Source organism: Schistocerca cancellata, chromosome 4, assembly GCF_023864275.1.
Source record: "Schistocerca cancellata isolate TAMUIC-IGC-003103 chromosome 4, iqSchCanc2.1, whole genome shotgun sequence".
NCBI lineage: Eukaryota > Metazoa > Arthropoda > Insecta > Orthoptera > Acrididae > Schistocerca > Schistocerca cancellata.
The window spans coordinates 232,449,874-232,471,425 of NC_064629.1; the positions used below are offsets into that span (position 1 = coordinate 232,449,874).

General features: G+C 43.7%; 1 protein-coding gene and 1 pseudogene across 1 annotated transcript in view; both read right to left on the reverse strand.

The window, feature by feature from the left end:
- LOC126184035 (protein tipE) overlaps nucleotides 1-21,552 on the reverse strand; it is a 549,851-nt gene that overhangs the window by 423,619 nt on the left and 104,680 nt on the right. The gene's annotated exons all lie outside the window — the stretch shown is intronic.
- LOC126185961 (5S ribosomal RNA) lies at nucleotides 13,558-13,674 on the reverse strand (annotated as a pseudogene).

The window sequence follows — 21,552 nt, forward strand, 5'->3', positions numbered from 1 at the left end:
TTGTTTCGGAAACGAATCTTTTGCGGATCATAATTATCTTCTCCAAATATGAAATTACAATGTGGTGCAGCGATGCAGTTTTGTTAATTTTTTTATTTTTCAACCCGCGTCCGGTCATCCTGATTTAGGTTATCCGTGATTTCCCTAAATCTCTCTAAATCAAAGTATTACTATTATTATTATAAAGAACATGGATTCATACGTGATTAGAAAATCCTCCTCTTGCTTACCCAGTCCGAGCTTGTGTTTCGTCTCAAATAATCTCACCGTCAACGCGACGTTAAATTCTAATCTTCCTTCCTTCAATTGACCTGCATTCCGATGTACTTGTAGATGTGCTAGTATATATGTAAAAGTAGATATATATCATTGTTGTGTGGGTTCAGCTGCCTAGCTGGAAGATAACAATACGATATTACAGTGTCTCCCCTGTATGGAAATATGCATAACGAATAAACGAATGCAGGTTGAAGACACATGGATGTTTCGATCGGCCCGTGAGTTCTGCTCGGATAGCCTAAAGGTAAGGCGACCGCTCGCTATAACCGGGAAATCGGGTTCGAGTCCCAGTCCAGCACAAATTTCCATTGTCGTCATTCCTTTATTTAGCTAAACGTTGTTCATATTCACAACTGCGAATACATTACATATATAGCCGAAAAGGCATTGCAAGTCCGTATCCATAGCCGCTATCCCTTACGGATTTGTGTGAGGTTTGCAGTATGCGTATCTGTGAAGTGCAGGTGCGTGTATAGTGTAGTGTTGTACTTGTGTTGCATGGTGATGATGAGAGAAGGGAGAGGACGAAAACGCGTAGCCTACTCCTACTGTACAGCACCAAGGGGGCCTATGAGCTTAACGTCCTCATCCGACGCACGGTACACCATCAACAACTTCACATGTTTTCATTTTATTAGAAACTGCGGAGAGGTTTGGAATTTAATCCAGAATTTTGACAAAAAGTCTGTTGATCAAGAACTTCACGTCACCACTTCCCCTCCGCTTGCCGACCAAATACTGACAGTGTAGAGTTTCGAGCCAGTTTACCTCCGAGCCCAGAACCAGAGCACAGGCGGGCGCCATAATAAATGATCCCATATGAGACGCGCTGTGAGTATTACGCGCATTGCTGATTTCCTCCTCTTAAGCATAATATTTATGAAATTTTCTGTACTACATACGTGAGGATATGACCTTTCAGGAGAATGCACGAAGATAAGACTGTGTGAGTGCTCAGTGTGATGGCGTTCTCTCACTGCTTCGACTGCATAAAAGCATATATATTGTAGGATATATTTTAGGTCATCGGAGTGTACTGTATTGTAGCAGTCCGTCGTCAGTGTCTGAAGTACCTAGGTGCAGAGTCAAGCAACTTTACCACTGTAATGAAAAATAGTATACTGGTTTTATCTATTTACGCACCTCTACAGCGTACTTCGACTAGTAAATAATGCCTCGAATCTATTCGAAAAAAATAGCTATGCTAGTCGGCTTCTGCCCCTAAAACAGGAAATAGCATGTAAGAGAATTTACTATCTTCGCGTTTTTTTCCCCCAGCTTGCTGAGCAATTTCTGTTACTAATGGCCATAGTAACTCACCAGCAGCCCTCATAAATTAGTGTGAAGTCCGGCGAAAGGAAATCATAAGCAAGATATTTGCCGTTGAGTTTCTTCGGCTTATAAATCAGTTTTCGCATTTCACCAAGGTAGCACTTGAATTTCGAAGCGAAGATAGTAAAGATAGCGGCTTGTCAAAGATGAATTAATTGACCATGGAAGAGGATAGAGAAGAGAAACGGCTGTGCCCTTATGTAGGAACCATCGTGCTGTTTACCTTTTTCGATTTAGGGGAAGCTCGGAGAACTTACGTCTGGTTATCCGGACAGGATTCTGAGTACCGCTACTCTCGTATGGAGGTCCAGTGGCCTAACACTGCGCTACTTCGCTCGGTGACTTGAGTGGAGACCGCTCAGATCCCTGTCTGGCCTTTCAGTGTTAGACTTCCTGTAGTCTCCATCGATCACCGGTTGCAAATGCTACGATGATTCATTTGTAAGGCTGCTGCCTCTTTCCTTTCCCTTCACTGTCCATTTCACTCAGTAATGGTTCACATGGCTCTGAGCACTATGGGACTCAACTGCTGTGGTCATAAGTCCCCTAGAACTTAGAACGACTTAAACCTAACTAACCTAAGGACATCACACACATCCATGCCCGAGGCAGGATTCGAACCTGCGACCGTAGCAGTCGTGTGGTTCCAGACTGTAGCGCCTTTAACCGCTCGGCCACTCCGGCCGGCTCACTCAGTAATCCTTCTGTAACTACTGTGTTGTCTTTCAATTTGTGTCCATCTGCCAGTCTGTTGTTTACATTAAGAAACAAATTAACAGCCCTATCCATGATCATGGAATAAATCCTGGGCTTACTTTACGTTCGGGAAAACTCAAAATTTCTACCCTCATGCAGGCCAGTTCGCCACTGATACTAAATTTTTTATTATTTATTCAGTGGTACAACATACAAAATGTTAACAGTTTCGGTCGTCATCGTTATCTTCAGATCATAGAGAAAAAGCACTAACTGAAAACGGTGATTAAGTCACACTGTCACACCTTTTTAAGTTTTGTGTGACCCTGACAAACATAATTTTTTAACTGCCAAGATTGCTAAAATCATTCATTCATATAGATGCTCTGTTTCAACAATTCTATGTTGTCCTGTTCGGATCTGCAAATGATGTTACCGAAAATGCAGGGATAGAGCAACTAACATAAAACCACACATGAATAATCCAAGATGTCCAACGCATGGAATAGGAACATACTTATGTTTACATCATTATGCAAAAAAAAGGTTGTAATGGCTCTGAGCACTATGCGACTTAACTTCTGAGGTCATCAGTCGCCTAGAACTTAGAACTAATTGAACCTAACTGACCTAAGGACATCACACACATCCATGCCCGAGGCAGGATTCGAACCTGCGTCCGGGACCGAGCGAGGTGGCGCAGTGGTTAGACACTGGACTCGCATTCGGGAGGACGCCGGTTCAATCCCGCGTCCGGCCATCCTGATTTAGGTTTTCCGTGATTTCCCTAAATCGCTCCAGGCAAATGCTGGGATGGTTCCTTTGAAAGGGCACGGCCGACTTCCTTCCCCATCCTTCCCTAATCCGATGAGACCGATGACCTCGCTGTCTGGTCTCCTTCCCCAAACAACCCCCCCCCCCCCCCAACCCTGCGTCCGGAGCGGCCGCTCGGCTCCAGACTGTAGCGCCTAGAACCGCACGGCCACTCCGGCCGGCACATAATTATACACTCTTCTCCTTTAGTACTGTAAGCGGTGCTATACAACGTATGACCATTTTGGGGTCATGAGCTGTACTAGAAGTCGGCATATCAGTTTTAAAATAAAAACTATGTACACACATGTTGCGCCGATTACCAGTGCTCATATTTATCACCACTTGTAATCGATTCAATAACATGTATGTACATTGCTGTAATTTTAAAACTGACACGCCGATTTCTATTATAGATCACGATACCGACATTGACATACATTGTACAGTACCACCTACTTTAATAAGAAAAATTGGTGGAACTAACGTATTTAAACAGGCTCTCAAATCATATCTCTTAAGTAATGCACACTATGCCATCAAGGACACAACAGAAACAGTTATCAGAGTGATCCTTGCTTAGAATTTTCTTACTCCGACTTCTCCATTAACGGGATGTTGCGGCAGGAACTTTGTTCCTCGAGCAGCGAAATGACAAAGTTTCCACTGAGCACCTGGACTAATGGTTCATCGATAATGCCCTTGAAAATGTCAGTGAGGTTCGGGAAGAGCAGGGAAACCAGGGCACCGTCGAAAGAGACTTCGTTGCAGATGACACACATCTCGCTGCATCCGGCCAGCCAAGAGCAGGTCAGCAACAGATCCGAATGGGGCAATGACAAACTTCCATTAAGACTTCACTGGGACTGCGTGGTCCGTGGTCAACAAATGAGGAAGGAAGGGGGAAGAGTGACGAAGAGGAGAGAGAGAAAAGAGCGGAAGAGAAAGGGGGAGTGTAATCTGTGGCACAGCAGAGAAACGCAATATCGGCCGCTCGGGAGGGCGGTGCGCGGGTGGCGCGTTATGCGCCGCCCTTGCGAGATCGATAGGCGAAGCCGCCGCCACCGCCGGCCGTTGCTCCCGCGCATTGTTGGCCCTGAAATTAGATTCCTCGGCGCGCCCGCAACCTCTTCCTCCTGGCTAGGGAATTGCAGACCTCACACATCGCAATGATGCCGTGGCCTGCGGCCAAATATTTTGAGAATCCTCGTTACCGACTGACTTACGGGTCTCGGTGGCAACTTCAACCAGGTCGAAGAGAGCTCCTTGCGAAAGACATCGCCAGCCGGACTTCCTAAATCGATGCTTGCTACTCTCCGATGCATAACTGAACGGATCTCCACCAGAAACACACATGACATTAACATAGTGTTTGATGTCTACAAACAGCAATGTCTGCCCTTGCCGTATAGCCATCCTGTGGACGTTAGCAGCACCCCGGTGGGGGTGTCAGGCCTGGAGCGGTCACGCATGTTCAGCCACTGTTACGATTCGGCCACTCTGGACACTTGACGTCCCCATACAAAAGGTTTTATCATTTAAAAAAACAATTCTTAGTAAACAATTTTTTGTTTACACGAAGGTAAGCCGGTCGGTGTGGCCGAGCGGTTCTAGGCGCTTCAGTCTGGAACCGCGCGACCGCTACGGTCGCAGGTTCTAATCCTGCCTCGGGCATGGATGTGTGTGATGTCCTTAGGTTAGTTAAGTTTAAGTAGTTCTAAGTTCTAGGGGACTGATGACCTCAGATGTGAAGTCCCATAGTGCTCAGAGCCATTTGAGCCATACACTGAGGTAAGACATGGGATAGCGATATGCACATATACAGGTGGCTCTAGTATCACGTAAACAAGGTATAAAAGTGCAGCGCATTGGTAGAGCTGTCATTTTGTCATTTGTACTCCAGCGAATCATGTGAAAGGGTTTCCAAAGTAATTATGGCTGCACGATGGGAATGATCAGACTCTGAACGCGGAATGGTAATTGGGTCTATACGTATGAGAGAGTCCATTTCCGAAATCGTTAGGGATCTCAGTATTCCGAGAGCCACAGCGTTAATTGTGCACCGAGTTTACCTAATTTCAGGCATTACCTCTCACCACAGACAACGCAGTGGGTGACGACCTTCACTTAACGACCGAGAGCAGCGGCGTTTGCGTAGAGTGGTCAGTGGTATCAGACAAGCAACAATCCGTGAAGTAACGGCAGAAATCAATGTGGGACGTCCGACGAACATATCGGTTAGGACAGTAAAGCGAAATTTGATTTTAGTGGGCTATGCCAGCAGACCATTGACGCCGCGCGGGATTAACGGAGCGGTCTGAAGCGCTGCAGTCACGGACTGTGCGGCTGGTCCCGGCTGAGGTTCGAGTCCTCCCTCGGGCATGGGGGTGTGTGTGTGTTGTCCTTAGGATAATTTAGGTTAAGTAGTGTGTAAGCTTAGGGACTGATGACCTTAGCAGTTAAGTCCCATAAGATTTCACACACATTTGGACATTTTCAGACCATTGATGCCAGTGCCTTTGGTAATAGCACGACATCGCCTGTAGTGCCTCTCCTGGGCTCGTCACAATGTCATTTCGACCCTATAAGACTGGAAAACCATGACCTGGTCAACTGCGCCCCGATTTACGTTGGTAATAGCTGATAGTAGGATTCGAGTGTGGTGCAGACCCCACGAAGTCATTGAACCAAGCTGTCAACAAGGCATCGTGCAAGCTGGGGGCGACTCCACTGGGTCCTCTGGTCCAACTAAATCGATCATTGACTGGAACTGATTACGTTCGGCTACTTGGAGATCATTTGTAACCAAACAACGATGGCATTTTTATGGATGACAGAGCGCAACGTCAAAAAGCCACAGTTGTCTGCGATTGGTTTGAAGATTATTCTGGACAATTCATGCTAATGATTTGGCCACCCACATAGCCAGACATGGATCCCATCGAACATTTATGGGGCTAATCCAGAGGTAGAATCGTGCACAAAATCTTGCGCCGCCAACACTTTCCCAGTTGTGGACGGCTATGGAGGCAGCATGGTTCAGGCTTTCTGCAAGAGTCTTCCAGCAGCTTGTTGAGTCCACGCCACGTAGAGCTGGTGCACTACGCCAGGCAAAAGGTGGTCCGACACTATACTAGGAGGTATACCATAACTTTTGCCACCTGAGTTTACATTACATTGCTTTGTTCGGCGTCAGTGTTCGCAATTGTTGTCGACTGGCAGTCTTCCTTCATTTTGGAACAATTCTCAACACGTCGTATCGACATTATTCATCTGTTGATATAGTTAGAACAAGGGACAGTCAAGTGAAAACGAGTCACATGGGAAAAAAGACCTAAGTAAAGTTTTATTATTTCAAAAGTAATCGCCATTATTTTAATACATTTATCTCATTGTCAAAGCCGTCAATGCCTTCGTTGACAAATGCTCGTGGTTAGGTATGAAACCATGACTGTTCCCAGGTGTGCACCTCGTCGTCCGAGGCATATTGATGGCTACGAATCCTTTCTTCAGGACTCCAAACATACGTAAATCACGTGGGAAGGGGAAGAGATCAAGACTGCATAAATCATGAGTAAGGACTAGCCAGCCAATCATCTGCGGCGTAGTCGAAACAAACATTTGGGCCAGCCGAGGTTATTTCGGGTATGTTGTAGACGTTCCTCTGTGCTGCTCTTACAATCTTCCACACGGCCCCGATGTATCACCATGAGATTTCCATATTTTTGGAACTCAGAATGAAGACTTCCGCGGCCGTCGATTAGCCTCGGTCGAAGAGGTGCACTCCTACACTACTGGCCATTAAAATTGCTACACCCAGAAGAAATGCAGATGATAAACGGGTATTCATTGGACAAATATATTATACTAGAACTGTCATGTGATTACATTTTCACGCAATTTGGGTGCATAGATCCTGAGAAATCAGTACCCAGAACAACCATCTCTGGCCGTAATAACGGCCTTGATATGCCTAGGCATTGAGTCAAACGGAGGGTGGATGGCGTGTACAGATACAGCTGCCCATGCAGCTTCAACACGATACCATAGTTCATCAAGAGTAGTGACTGGCGTATTGTGACGAGCCAGTTACTCGGCCACCATTGACCAGACGTTTTCAATTGGTGAGAGATCTAAGGAATGTGCTGGCCAGGGCAGCAGTCGAACATTTTCTATATCCAGAAAGTCCCGTACATTACCTGCAACATGCGGTCGTGCATTGTCCTGCTGAAATGTAGGGTTTCGCAGGGATCGAATGGAGGGTAGAGCCACGGGTCGTAACACATCTGAAATGTAACGTCCACTGTTCAAAGTTCCGTCATTGCCAACAACAGCTGACCGAGACGTGTAACCAATGGCACCTCATACCATCACGCCGGGTGATACGCCAGTATGGCGATGACAAATACACGCTTCCAATGTGCGTTCACCGCGATGTCGCCAAACACGAATGCGACCATCATGATGCTGTAAACAGAAACTGGATTCATCCGAAAAACTGACGTTTTGCCATTAGTGCTCCCAGGTTCGTCGTTGAGTAAACCATCTCAGGCGCTCCTGTCTGTGATGCAGCGTCAAGGGTAACCGCAGCCATGGTCCCCGAGCTGATAGTCCATGCTGCTCCAAACGTCGGCGAACTGTTCGTGCAAATGGTTGTTGTCTTGCAAACGTCCCCATCTGCTGACTCAGAGACAGAGACGTGGCTGCACGATCCGTTACAGCCATGCGGATAAGATGCCTGTCATCTCGACTGCTAGTGATACGAGGCCGTTGGGATCCAGCACGGCGTTCCGTATTACCCTCCTGAACCCACCGATTCCATATTCTGCTAACAGTAATCGGATCTCGACCAACGCGAGCAGCAATGTCGCGATACGATAAACCGCAATCGCCATAGGCTACAATCCGACCTTTATCAAACGTGATGGTACGCAATTTCTGCTCCTTACTCGCGGCATCACAACAACGTTTCACCAGGAAACGCCGATCAACTGCTGTTTGTGTATGAGAAATCGGTTGGAAACGTTCCTCATGTCAGCACGTTGTAGGTGTCGCAGCCGGCGCAAAACTTGTGTGAATGCTCTGAAAAGCTAATCATTTGCATATCACAGCATCTGTCGGTTAAATTTCGTGTCTGTAGCACGTCATCTTCGTGGTGTAGCAATTTAAATGGCCAGTAGTGTAGGTACAGCCATGGTTCCGTAGGCAATCGTAAACATTTTTCCATGAAGGAATTGGCTGATAGTGGCATACACGTCTTAACAGTTATGGCGACTACTTTTGAAATAATGATCAGCTTAGTTACTTTTTCATGTGCCTCGTCTTCATTGCACTGCCGCTTACTGTAACGGTTCTATCACACTCTCTTACTCTATGCTGGGTACTGTTTTCATTTCTGACGGTAGCTCGAACTAAGATATCTTTCTGTTATGAGGTCTTCGGTCCAGTTAAATTATATTCCGATATTTCTTAGCACGTATTTTGTTTTCTACGTAAATATGTGGAACTGTAAACAAAAGTTCAGAATGGTTCAAATGGCTCTGAGCACTATGGGATTTAACATCTGAGGTCATCAGTCCTCTAGAACTAACGACTACTTAAACCTAACTAACCTAAGGACATCACACACATCCGTGCCTGAGGCAGGATTCGAACCTGCGACCGTAGCAGTCGCGCGGTTCCGGACTGAAGCTCCTAGAACCGTTCGGTCACAGCCGCCGGCTTTAAGCAGAAGTATTCAGGGACGTAAGAAGTGTGGTTTTCAGCTGAGTGCCACTGTCCTACTGACAAATGAACCTCACAAATGAACTGAGCAAGCAGTCTTCTGGTGAAAGTAGTTGTGGCGTGTAGGCGTGATTACGAAGAGTTTATATGCTATCTTCTAAGATCACCTCTTAACTGCTGTCAGTAAACTGAGATCATTTCGCTTGTTTTGTCTTAAGGTGTATACATGTTTTAGCTATGCCACTCTATTTTTTTAAAAAAAGAGTTGCAAGTGGAGGACAAGGTTTCGCTGTTTTGCAATGATCATAATGGTGTTCATGTATGCTACCCTACGTCAACGCGATATTCACTCAACACAGTTACATTTTAGGCGTCAACAATTATTTTCGAGCCAACTGATTAATTTCATTCGTTGAGCATAAGAGAGAGCATAATAAAAACAATGTTTTCCCAGATCGCGGTTTACTTATACTGCAATAAAAGATGTTGAAGAACATTCAATTTCTCTCGATCTTCCAGGGATAATGACAGCCAAGACCAGGAGTTAAAATCAGTTACACTGCTCCGTCAGAAGGAAAAGAAGAAAAAACAATTTCTTATTTGACGGCCTCTCGTAAAGCGAGTTTACACGAGTTTTACGGCAGTGGTTCCCCCCGTGAGCTTCCACGTCAGCCCCAAAATAAGCGAGTAGCAGTTTTACGAACGCGCAGGGACTGCCACGATGGCGATTACGTGAAATGTTAAGCACAGATTTTGTGTCTCTACTCCAAGGGAGCACGATCCCTCCTGACGATGACTTGCTATCGCCATCTCAAATTTCGGGCAATATTGAGCAACGTTGATAGTGAATAATGATTGCAGCACACTTTCAAACCAACTTTGGGGTCTTAACATGTTGCGTTCACACTTACGAAAAGCAAAGGAACGAAGATAAGTGCTTAACATCCCGCTGACAGCCATCTCACCAGAGAAGGAGCAGATGACTAGATGGTGGAATGATGGGGTAGGAAACTCGTCGCATCCTTTTGAGAGGAATCATCCCTTATCAGCGAATTGGACCGCCGTTTCCGTGTATGCGAGTCGACTGTCGCTCAAAACAAAAACTTATGAGAGGGGGTGATGAACCATACCCGAATCGAATTACTAGTGCGAATGGGTAGTCTGAACGTCAAACAGAGGACAAGTAAGAAGACTGCAATTGACAGAGCACTCAGACAATTTCTTCTGGATACAACCTTGGCAGTCAGCATGGTAGAATGAAACAAATGTAATATCAGCCAGATGAGTGTCATTCATAGCTTTCATCGACTTAAATTCCATTCATTTCAACTGCCATTAAATCAGACAATCGTAGACCTCATATATAATGACGAATAGAATTTTTTCAGTTTACCCTTTAAAGCCTGGGCGACTGGACAATGTTTTGAAACGTGCCCTCTTTACCAATAAAGTAACACTTACTAACAGGACAACGTAAATTTACTGAACATGCTATACAGGGCAGCAGAAAACGCACCTCGTTCTAAGTTGCAACAGCAATGACTGTGCAGCGTAAAGGTCAGTTGTGGGTCCTTACTTCGTCCCCAGCGTGTTAAATAGAAATATATACACGCACTTTCTTACGATCTCTCAACCTGTAGTTGCAGCAGAGATATCAGTACATAAGCGACAGTGACATAATTCTAACACAACAGCTCCCTCTATCGCTCTTCCACTCTTGCTATGCAAACATTGAATGAAAATTTCCTGACCATTCGACAGCATGGAATGCTGCAGTAAAATGGCGTGTCAGGTCCCTCAAGTTGCCTCCTTTTGAATTTGTTCTGAGAGTAGCGTTGATACGGGCCGTCTAACGTGAAGCCCCAACCACATCGGATGATATGTGCCGACGAATCGCCACAGCATGCAACGCCGTATCATCTACTGATCTCTCTTATATGCATTTATCTCTCGAACTGCGATTTCAGATGTGTCTTGCAGTCAATGGGAAACAGTTTGAGTACATGGTTAAGTCAAGTTTAAAGCTGTGTTCTGTTGAGAGAAGTATACTACCTCCCAAAATAAGTCAAGTACCCATAAGGGGAGGAAGAGACGAAATGAAACTTTACGGGTTGAAAGGGTATTTGGTCAATTCACTTTAACGATGAACATGTCAGTACGAGCCCACATATGTAGAGTGGAAATCAATAACGGGCTATGTGCCAAACAGCCAAACAGCTGATTGCGAGTTATCCAGCTATTTTTGTTTTGACAAAAATATTTTAAAGAAAAACATCAACAATATTTTTTATTTGCAGTCTACAGTTAGAGTCACACAACTATTGCAATTTTTTTTAGTTCCCTTCCTTTTGTCAATGAAAATAAATATTTTATTCTGAAAAGCGCAGAATGTGCTAAATGCGACACATATTATAGACAAAGAACGAGGTAAGTGCCAATGAAAGAAATCTCAGCCATCATCAGTTTTTTAATAATAAATATTTTACAGATATATTTTACAGGAACACTATCCCCTGATTATTTTTAATCCTTCTTTTAATTTTGTAGAGGACAAAACCATTTTAATTGATTAACTGTTCTAAAAATGGTCTATTAACCACTATCAAAAACGGCAGCATCTGTTGGATATACTTTTTCTTTTCAGCTAGCAATTTGTTTTTAAACTGTTGCGACGGTAAAACAAAATTATTCATGATGTTAGTGGTAACCCCTTTCTTGAAAATTTGTAAGTACTCCAGTTCTCAAATTCGTTAAACACTGTTCTCGTCTTGACGCCACCAGGGGCATTTTTTTTTTCACTTCAACGCTTTTTTTTTTTTTCACTTCAACGCAACTACGTTTGAAAATATTTATTTTCGTTGTATTAATATTTGTATCGGCTGCTTATTTACAATAAGAGTCCTCTGGCTAAAGCATAGTAACCACAAATGGATTGTTAGGGCCGGCCGCTGTGGCAGAGAGGTTCTAGGCGCTTCAGTCCGGAACCGCGCTGCTGCTACGGTCGCAGGTTCGAATCCTGCCTCGGGTATGGATGTGTGTGATGTTCTTAGGTTACTTAGGTTTAAGTAGTTGTAAGTCTAGGGGACTGATGACCTCAGATGTTAAGTCCCATAGTGCTTGGAGCCATTTGATTTTACTGTTAGGTGTTGCATTCTCCGTAAGTGTTACTAGGTCCTTAGGTATTTGATACTCTGACATTCATTGAGCCTCTTACGTTTCTCAGTCTGGGTAAAATCTCTGTCACACGCTGCAAATAGTTACCAAACTTTGCGGGAATTACCCGCTTTAGCCTCACCGGCGGTCAGTTACATACCTCTCATGCTATCTTTCAAGCCTTATATCCTCTACTAGAAATGATCATTGTGCTTAGCCCGCTTTTCAGGTTATTCGCAACGACACGTAGCTTAGTTTTCCGGGTCTAGCTAAAAAAAAAGTACTTAACCAGTTATTGATTTCCACTCTCCATACTACTGTGACGCTGCATCGCAGTTCGCCTGGATGCATGTTCCGATTCTGTTTGGAAATGTGTAATAAAGCCCCTGTACCGTCTCTTGAGGCAGGCCGGCCCACAGATGTAACTGATCCTTGATATCCTGGACATGGGCAATGGGACGGAGTTGTGGTCCAAGCTGGTCGCACACATGCTCTGTCTGGGATAGATGTGGGGTTTTCGCTGGCCACGGGAGGACCTCAACACCACGCAGACGGTTCACTGAGACACGTGCCATATGTGGACGAGTATTTTCCTGTTGAAACGATACTGTCATATGAGAAGTAACATTTTAGGACACGGGTTGTCCTCGACGTACCAGTGTGCCGTCAGAGTTCCCTCAGTCATTCCCACCTGTGACCTGATGTCATACTCGATGGCTCCGCACGCCATGACGTCATGAGTAACATCGTTGTGCCTCTCCCAGGTCGCCGCAGTACTCGCGACGATGGTCCTCTGCGATAGTGCAGAACCCCGATTCGTAGATGAACACAATACGACGTCATTCTCAACAGGCAGTGCTTCCCGGTCACAACTTAACTTCAAACTCAGCCCGGTTTGTTTTGGCTTTAGTGGCCATCTTCACATCTGAATTCCCCCCCCCCCCCCCCGCCCCGATTAGGATATTGTCGGCATCTCCGTATCATACACAAGGATCACTCAATAACTGACGCTATTCACGCTTCTTATATTTCCTACCAGGCCTGATAACAAAACTAAACACGAACAATGCTGACGCGCTCTTTTGTCCGTACTACATGTGACATAAATTTCAGCTTTAATTATTTTTCGTAGCCGCTGATGGAGAGTACGTCTAGGAAGTAGCAGTACATTCACATCCGAACATGTCGTATGGGTACTTAACGTTTTTTTTCTCTTTTGTTTGTAACGTGTGATCACCAAATCATTTAGAGCAACGGATTCAGTTCATTGAAGTGTGCATTGCATTGAGCTGCAATTTCAAGTACACTGAAAAATTTGTTATTGGCGATTACTCGAGACGTGATCATCTGTTTAATGTAAAGCACTCAGTCTTCAGGCCACGAGTGGCCTACCGGGATCATCCGACCGCCGTGTCATCCTCATGGAGTATGCGGATAGGAGGGGCGTGGGGTCAGCACACTGCTCTCCCGGTCGTTATGATGTTATTCTTGACCGAAGCCGCTACTATTCGCTCGAGTAGTTTTCAATTGGCATCACGAGGCTTAGGGCACCCCGGAAAATGGCAACAGCGCATGACTGCCTAGTGGTCAGCCATCCAAGTGCCCACCACGCCCGACAGCGCTTAACTTCGGTGATCTGACGGGAACCGGTGTATCCACTGCGGCAAGTCCGTTGCCGATATGCACTAGCTAATGTTGACCACACACTGTTCACTCCTGTTGCTGATCAACTAAAGGTGATCGAATCAGTTTGATAAAAGCTCATCAGAACATATTTTTGAAATACGTAGGCAATCAGGTGTAGCGCCTGTAGTTGACACTAGCAGCTGACAATGGTACACAACCACAACTGCATTGAAAAGCTATATAAAGGAAATTATTCTGCCGATCAAGCGAACCATGGCCAATCATACGCAAAGTAAATGTCAACGGACTCCCCCTTTTTGAGCCAAACATCCGTCTTGAGCATGGAACAAGCAACAGCCCTACATTCTGTATCCATCCTTTGGTCAAGGCTCCGATACCTCTCCCAGCCTCCTGGCCCGCCCTCGCTCTTTCCTCTCACAGCCCAACAACATCAGCCTCGTCCACTCTCCCACACATACCGATCCATCTATCTGGATCTGGATTACTCTGTTACCCCCTATTTTTCTAATCCTCCCTCCAACCGTCACAGCATTTACTCGGTGTTTACCTCGAAGGACTTACAAGGCGTCCGGCCGGAGTGGCCGAGCGGTTCTAGGCGCTACAGTCTGGAACCGCGCTACCGCTACGGTCGCAGGTTTGAATCCTGCCTCGGGCATGGATGTGTGTAATGTCCTTAGGTTAGTTAGGTTTAAGTAGTTCTAAGTTCTAGGGGACTTATGACCTCAGCAGTTGAGTCCCATAGTGCTCAGAGCCATTTGAACCATTTTTGAACTTACAAGGCGGCCGGCCGGAGTGGTCGAGCGGTTCTAGGCGCTTCAGTCGGGCACGGATGTGTGTGATGTCCTTAGGTTAGTTAGGATTAAGTAGTTCTAAGTTCTAGGGGACTGATGAGCTCAGAAGTTAAGTCCCATATTGCTCAGAGCCATTTGAACCAACTTACAAGGCGCACCATCGTCATCATCTAATTAACACTATCCGGCATCACCTTATGTGCTTCTATAGAAAATCACCGAAATACATCATCTTTATTGGCTTTTAACACCCTTCAATCATTCTAATTATAAAAAGACTAAGTTTGTATTTTTAACATCATTTTACTGATGAACAGCCCGTCTATGTGGAGCGAATGAAATGTTCAGTGAAGGCGAATAATTGTGGTGGACGGGAACAAATTCCATTTCCAAGTAACACTATTTCATTTTAAGTATGATTAAACACACGCCGTCGTTATGTATCTGCAGTTTGAAGAGGCCACAGTCGAAACTGGCTAGTTATGCAAAATCAGTTTTGACTTGAAAGTTCAACTTGTTTCAATGAGTTAAACTGGATATGGTGGACAACATGATTTATAATTCCAGAAATAGTAGGCAGTACTCAGTGAGACGGTTCGAAAGAGGTATTGGCAGTCAGTGCCACTCCTGAGAAAGCGCTGTGCAGAGGTCCGGAAGAGTCGGCTGTTAAGCCTAAATCTCAGGCCTGTTCAGTATTTACTCTTCATCGGCCTCGTACTGACCTACGAAGCAGGTTCAAATGGCTCTGAGCACTATGGGACTTAACATTTGTGGTCATCAGTTCCCTAGAACTTAGAACTACTTAAACCCAACTAACCTAAGGACATCACACACATCCATGCCCGAGGCAGGATTCGAACCTGCGACCCTAGCAGTCGCGCGGTTCCGGACTGAGCGCCTAGAACCGCGAGACCATACGAAGCAGGAAATACCCGTTTTCCCAACAGAATCATTTCAGTTTTTTGGGAAATCTTAAGCGACATTTATAACGACTGCTCACTTCTATCTTTCCATTTACATCTTTTGCCGACTATGCACAACTTGTGCACAGTTGTACACTTTTTACTGCTGAAGCGTTCACAAAAGCTATGAACTTTTAATAACTTCAACTAACTCCGATCGCAACTTCCCGTAAACAATATGAAGGCTATCAACTTCCACAAACCGTTACACATTACAACGACCGTCTGAAATTCCTAACAAACGCTAACATGCTGGTTCACATCAACTGTTTCAATGACATAATGCGAAAAATTACCCGCAATGAGGGAACAGATTCCGTAATACCTTATAGATATGAAAGAAGCCCATGAACAGTAAAAAATAGAGTAAATTATTGACAGTAGGAGTGCTTGAAATAAACTTCGCGTTGCGGAAGGATCTAGTAATAAATAAAATTCCGATATCGCGCGCTTTCGTTAAGGTGGCATCAGAATGAGGCTACGCCCAATTTACTTATGTTAAACCAGGATCAATGCACAGAAACTCTGAAAAACGAGTGAAAGTCAAACTAAAATACACGTAAGTAATTTGGTTGTTCGTATGGAATTAAGTGAACGCCAACTTCAAGTTCCACACAATACAGGCGCCGTGGTAGCACACTGGACTCGCATTCGGGAGGACGACTGTTCAATCCCGCGTCCGGCCACCCTGATGTAGGTTTTCTGTGATTTCCCTAAATCACTCCAGGCAAATGTTGGGATGGTTCCTTTGAAAGGGCACGGCCGACTTCCTTCCCCATCCTTCCCTAATTCGATGAGACCGATGACCTCGCTGTTTGGTCTCTTCCTCCCAAACAACCCAACCCCACAAAATACAGCCAGAATTACTTAAACTAGAATCCAGGGAATGAATGAATAATGTGAGAAGAAATTGTCCTCAAACTGATAGTGACCTCACAATCAGATCTGGTTGGGGGGACTGTAAGTTCAAGGCAAGTTCATGACCTTGGCGCGTAGACCAGTCTCTCAGGTAGAAGTGTTGTTATTAATGCAAGGCATTGGGATGCGGAAAGAAATGAAAAGCATTATAACTAATAAATATGTACTCTTCAAATGAAGTTTCTTAAATTAATGTTACCTTCTTCTGTATGTAATTCCGACAAAAATTATTCCCTCAGACTTTCAAGTGCGCAGCGTCAGGGTAACTTTCATCTAATGATGATATGGCGTACCGAAAATTAAAACCATTATAAAATTTATGAAAGCATGGAACTAACTACACCATTATTAACAATGCAACAATAGAGTTATTTTCCGGTCAACACAGATTATCACTCAACGAGTTGACATCTCAACCTTAAGCACAAAAGGTAGTGACATTATATTAAAGCTAGTTCAAAATTGCCAGTGATGAGGGACTAACACTACTTCGTAAGGGGAAAATAAAGATTAAATATTTCCGAATGTGTCAAAGGAACTGAAATAAATTATGAGAAGATTTCATGGAATTCTGGAGTTCGTTATTGCAAGTAATAGAGAACATAGTTTTCTAAAATCCCAAAACGATGTGGTCTAGTGACAAGAGGCCTGAGGCTACAGGAAATTATAGTCATAAGTGCATCAGGATTAAACTGCGTTGTACATATCACATACTTGATTACAAAGCTAATCTCTTTGCTGTTAATGAAACCTATCATACAGTGACAATGAAAAATATATCGACTCTTCAGAAAGAACCGGCACGCTGAAATAAAAAGTGACGGTATTGGCTCGAAATTCTAACTATGTAATAAGCGAGCTATGCGTGGAATAAGCGTCATTATAAGACGGACAGAGTAAAAACAGAGGAAGATTAAATACGCTGCTGTTAACTAAACGAATAACACGTGGAAGCAACGAGGTTTACAGTGCAGGTGTGTGTCACTAAGATCATACAATTCATTCATCTTAATAGTTAATTAAATTTGATCTTTATTTCCAATCAGCATTCAGTTAACATTGTTGGAAGAGCTGCTACTAAACAGTTTGACTTGTGCATATGATTTAACGTAGTGAAGCTCCTAAGAGTCTCCTCTCTCTTCTACGCCGCTGAACATTGTGCCCCAGTTTGGCGAAACAGCCCATATGCGCAAAAGAAATACGTCCATCTAAATACCCGTATCACCATGAGAATGACTGCTAGTGTTATCATATCAACACTATGGAATGGCTGCCAGTACTAAGCCAAATTCCATCCTCTCAACTATGACGCATACATGCTCTCTCGAACGAGTACAAAAAAAACCATGGATAATAGAAATCTACCAATAAATCTAGATATCTATGATGCAAACCATAATGGACTCTGCTATAGACGACCACGCAGAATAACAACAAGAGTTCAAGCTTTCTAATGCATGGACTCAAGAATGGACTGGACAACAAAATAACAATTGCCGTGTATCGCTCCAAAACCACCGGGATTTGACTTTGCACGGAAAACGTGGTCATTACTAAGCATAATGAGGACTCAACATGGACACATTACAGTAGAATGCCATACGAGGTCATGCAATGCTAGACCAGATGACTTCCTGCTGTCAATTCCAAAGTCGAAAATTTACATAAAATGCTCAAGATGCTTGCTTGTAAGATTTTATATTGTATATGTCATGTTCTAAACACTATTTTTTCCAATGTATCAAAAAGCCATACGATATATGAATAATAAACTAACTGCAAGTGTGCTTTAATAAGTAATACCCCATGGTGTCACTATCATCGTAGTATTAACAACTGCTTATTTCCTCTTTATTAAAGCCGACTGCGAATGACACAGGCTGCTTTCTTCGATCTCATAACGTAGACCCGCTTTTATGAATGAAATAATTCATTCCAGCATTTCTACCCTACATACCAACAGCAACGTGAAGCTATGTGGTGCACAGAGCGCCACTCAACTCCGTCTCAAGAACTCTCATTACATTCTGCCATTGTCTTTATAGACGAGTAACTTCACTTGCCTTGGGCACCAAACACTTCACTGCCGTGGCCTAATAAGGTATTAATAGGGCGAAATGTAAACAGTCCTTTTACAAGAACGTCGATTAATTGCTGCAAGACAGAGCAAGTATTTCAAACTAATCTACGTTACAAATTCTGACACTGTCTTTTCGAGTTCTGTTGACAAAATTCTGCACCAATAACATGTTTGAAAACTGGTGACGTTGATTAATAATGCCGTGGGTTGTTACCAAGAGGCGACGGACACCACACAATCTTGGTAGAATCTTAAACCGGTTAGAATATGCCCGCATATTTTTCCTACAATTAGTGACAGAATTGGTCCCTAGCCATGTTGGTGAAAGTCGTGGATCTCAGAATAATAATTCTTTCAATAATGCTCGATTACTGAATTTCAGTTGAAATAATACTGCTTTTTAATTTTAAAACTTTATTGGTTGGGGGAAACCATAGATAATAGGTATGAGTCAGTGGCCTCAATTTCTTGTAAAATTATGGAAGCATTGAACTCTGTTTCAAGATGACGTTTTTAGAGGTCGAATAACTCAATTCACTTCACTCACTCACTCCATTCAGGGCACCGTATTTAACACGTGCATACGAAATATCTCATCGTATCAATGATGAAGATAGGATGTCTTAATTTCTTCACTGTGATGTGATGCCGCATGAAGAGGTTCCATAGCTGACAAGACTTCTGTTCTTTTGAATTAAGTAATTATTTATATGGTCAGATGTCCATCCTCACCTTACTCTCAGACGAGGAATTTTGTTCGTACTATCAGTGGATCTAACAAACTCTGTTCTACATGTTTTCCTGTTTTAAATGTTTAGCTGTCGCGTTGTTGCGCAGTGTGAGGAACCAACGTGGTACTGGCTTGAATAGGTGTGGGAATCTGCCTAAAGTCTCAGCTAACCCAGGCAGCTTAGCAGAACAATTATCGTTAATAGGGTATCCCTCCCAATCTCACAAACGATCTCTATACGTGCTACGAGTTCGTACATCACAACAGGGAGTAAGGTAACTTGCGTAGAAATGCTGCCCGCTGTGACGAGATAACAGTGCAGTGTAAGAACCCAGAAAGGGCGCCCTGTTGAGCTGAATAACTTCCAGAGTGATCAGAATGCTGGCTGTGAACCGCACAGGTAAGGTGTGGATGAGTCCTTCAAAATATACGCTAGAGGATCTTTTAGATTTCACTATAACGTTTGAACATTACATCTAACCACTTGCGTGGACTTCCGTAGACCATTAATCAATCAGTGCCTCACTCAGAGCTATCGATTATCTTCCATCGTCTCTCTAGCGTAGTGGCACCAAAAAGCAATTATTGCTGATGAGAGTAGTCTATTTCATCTTCCCACGTGTCATTAACGCTTCCATCCTTCCATTAAAGCGCCATTAATTTCTACCTCTCTAAGCCTGTGGCAACTAACGCACTGATGCATTAAGTTCTTTCATGGGAGAGTGCTGCGCTGTAATAAGATTATCTTTGACTATTGCTGCAACGGTCAGCTATAAAGGAACACGTGGGGTGTCATATTGGTTTCCGGAGTTCGGTGGCGTCGCATTAGCCATCGTGCTATGGACTGGAAGCTACTGCACAAAAAGTTAATTCATTTCGTTCGTTTTGTAGTTTTCAGTCCGCCAAATTATAATGTAATCTCTATTCTGTCGAATTTTCTATAATTTGTTAAATAGAATTTGATTTGTTAAATTTTGGGAATATCTGACGTACAGTGTGAGACAGCGAAAAATGCATGTGCGTCGACCTGCGTTGGTCTTACTTACTCTTCTATTCAAGTCACATGATTTACTTTGGACGTACGTAGGCGCTTTATGCCACACTTTTCTTTGTTGGTACTTATTATTATTGGATCAACCCTTGTGTTGGTAAAAATTACAATTTTTTGCGTGTTTTAGTGCTCCAATATGGATCTTTCATAGATGAAACTTTTCTTGACCTTTTTCCGAGTCTTGTTGTTGTCGTGTGGACCTCATTATTAACTTGAAAATTATCTAATAAGTGTCTACGTTGAACGTTTAGCAGCATGTTTTGAAAACATTTAATATTGTTCAAGTGTGCTATAACATGCCACTGTAAACATAGACTAGACTTCATCCCACCTTTACCACATGGGTTTAAACTCAGCACAGGAAAGGACATACTTAGGCCTAAGGGTCTAAACCCCACAGAACTATAATAGCAGCACGTAAAACGACAAAATAGCTGCAATGGTAAGTACTACGTTCACTGTCATCACTACTATATAAATAATGTCTTGTGCCTCACAGCCCTGTGCAGTGGTCACTGAATCATCGACATCGGGCATAGGATCAACGAAAACTAGTTAACTGGTTGAATTAATCACATTCCTTGTCACTTTAGATCGATGGTCACGTCCGGATACCCCGTTATCTAGGCGAACGGCTCATCGAAACATGTATCGCGCTACGGACGCAGGTCGTTGGGGGCAGTATTATGCTACGGAAGACACTCATCTGAGCATCCACGGGACCTGTGGTAGAATCGAAGTCGCCGTGACAGCTGTAGACATTATTGTTGGCTACTAGCATCTCTTCGTGGCTGATGTCTTCTTCGAGGTTGATGGCATAATCCACAAGGACAATTGTCAGTGTTACAGTGCCAGAATCTTGCCAAAGTCGTTAGAGGAGCGTGATAGTGGACTCACATTAATGATCTGGCCATGAAATTCGTTTGATCTGAACCTGACGGAACTCATACAGGACTCTGTCGGTCGCTAGCTCCACGCCCACAAACTTACGGGAATTGCGTGATCAGTGCTTAGACATCTGGTGACAGATACCTTCGGAAACCTACCAAAAAGTTGTCAAATTCATGCCACACAGAATCGCTGCTTTATTGCGTTCCAAAGATGGACCCAACGGTATTAAGCAGGTAGCCATCGTGATTCGGCACATTAATGTATAAATCTCAAAATTACATTACTTGATGCAAAAACTGCCCATCTTACGATTTTTACTGTATGTTAGTGTACTGCGTGCTGAATCAAACAATATGGGTAGAAGCGTCTGTGAGATGTTTGATCATTTTGATCATTTTCCGTGTCAATCTGAATAGTTAAGAAATAAATAATTTGCATTTCAGATTTTTTTTTTTTTTTTTTTTTTTTTTTGGGAAAGCACCCTC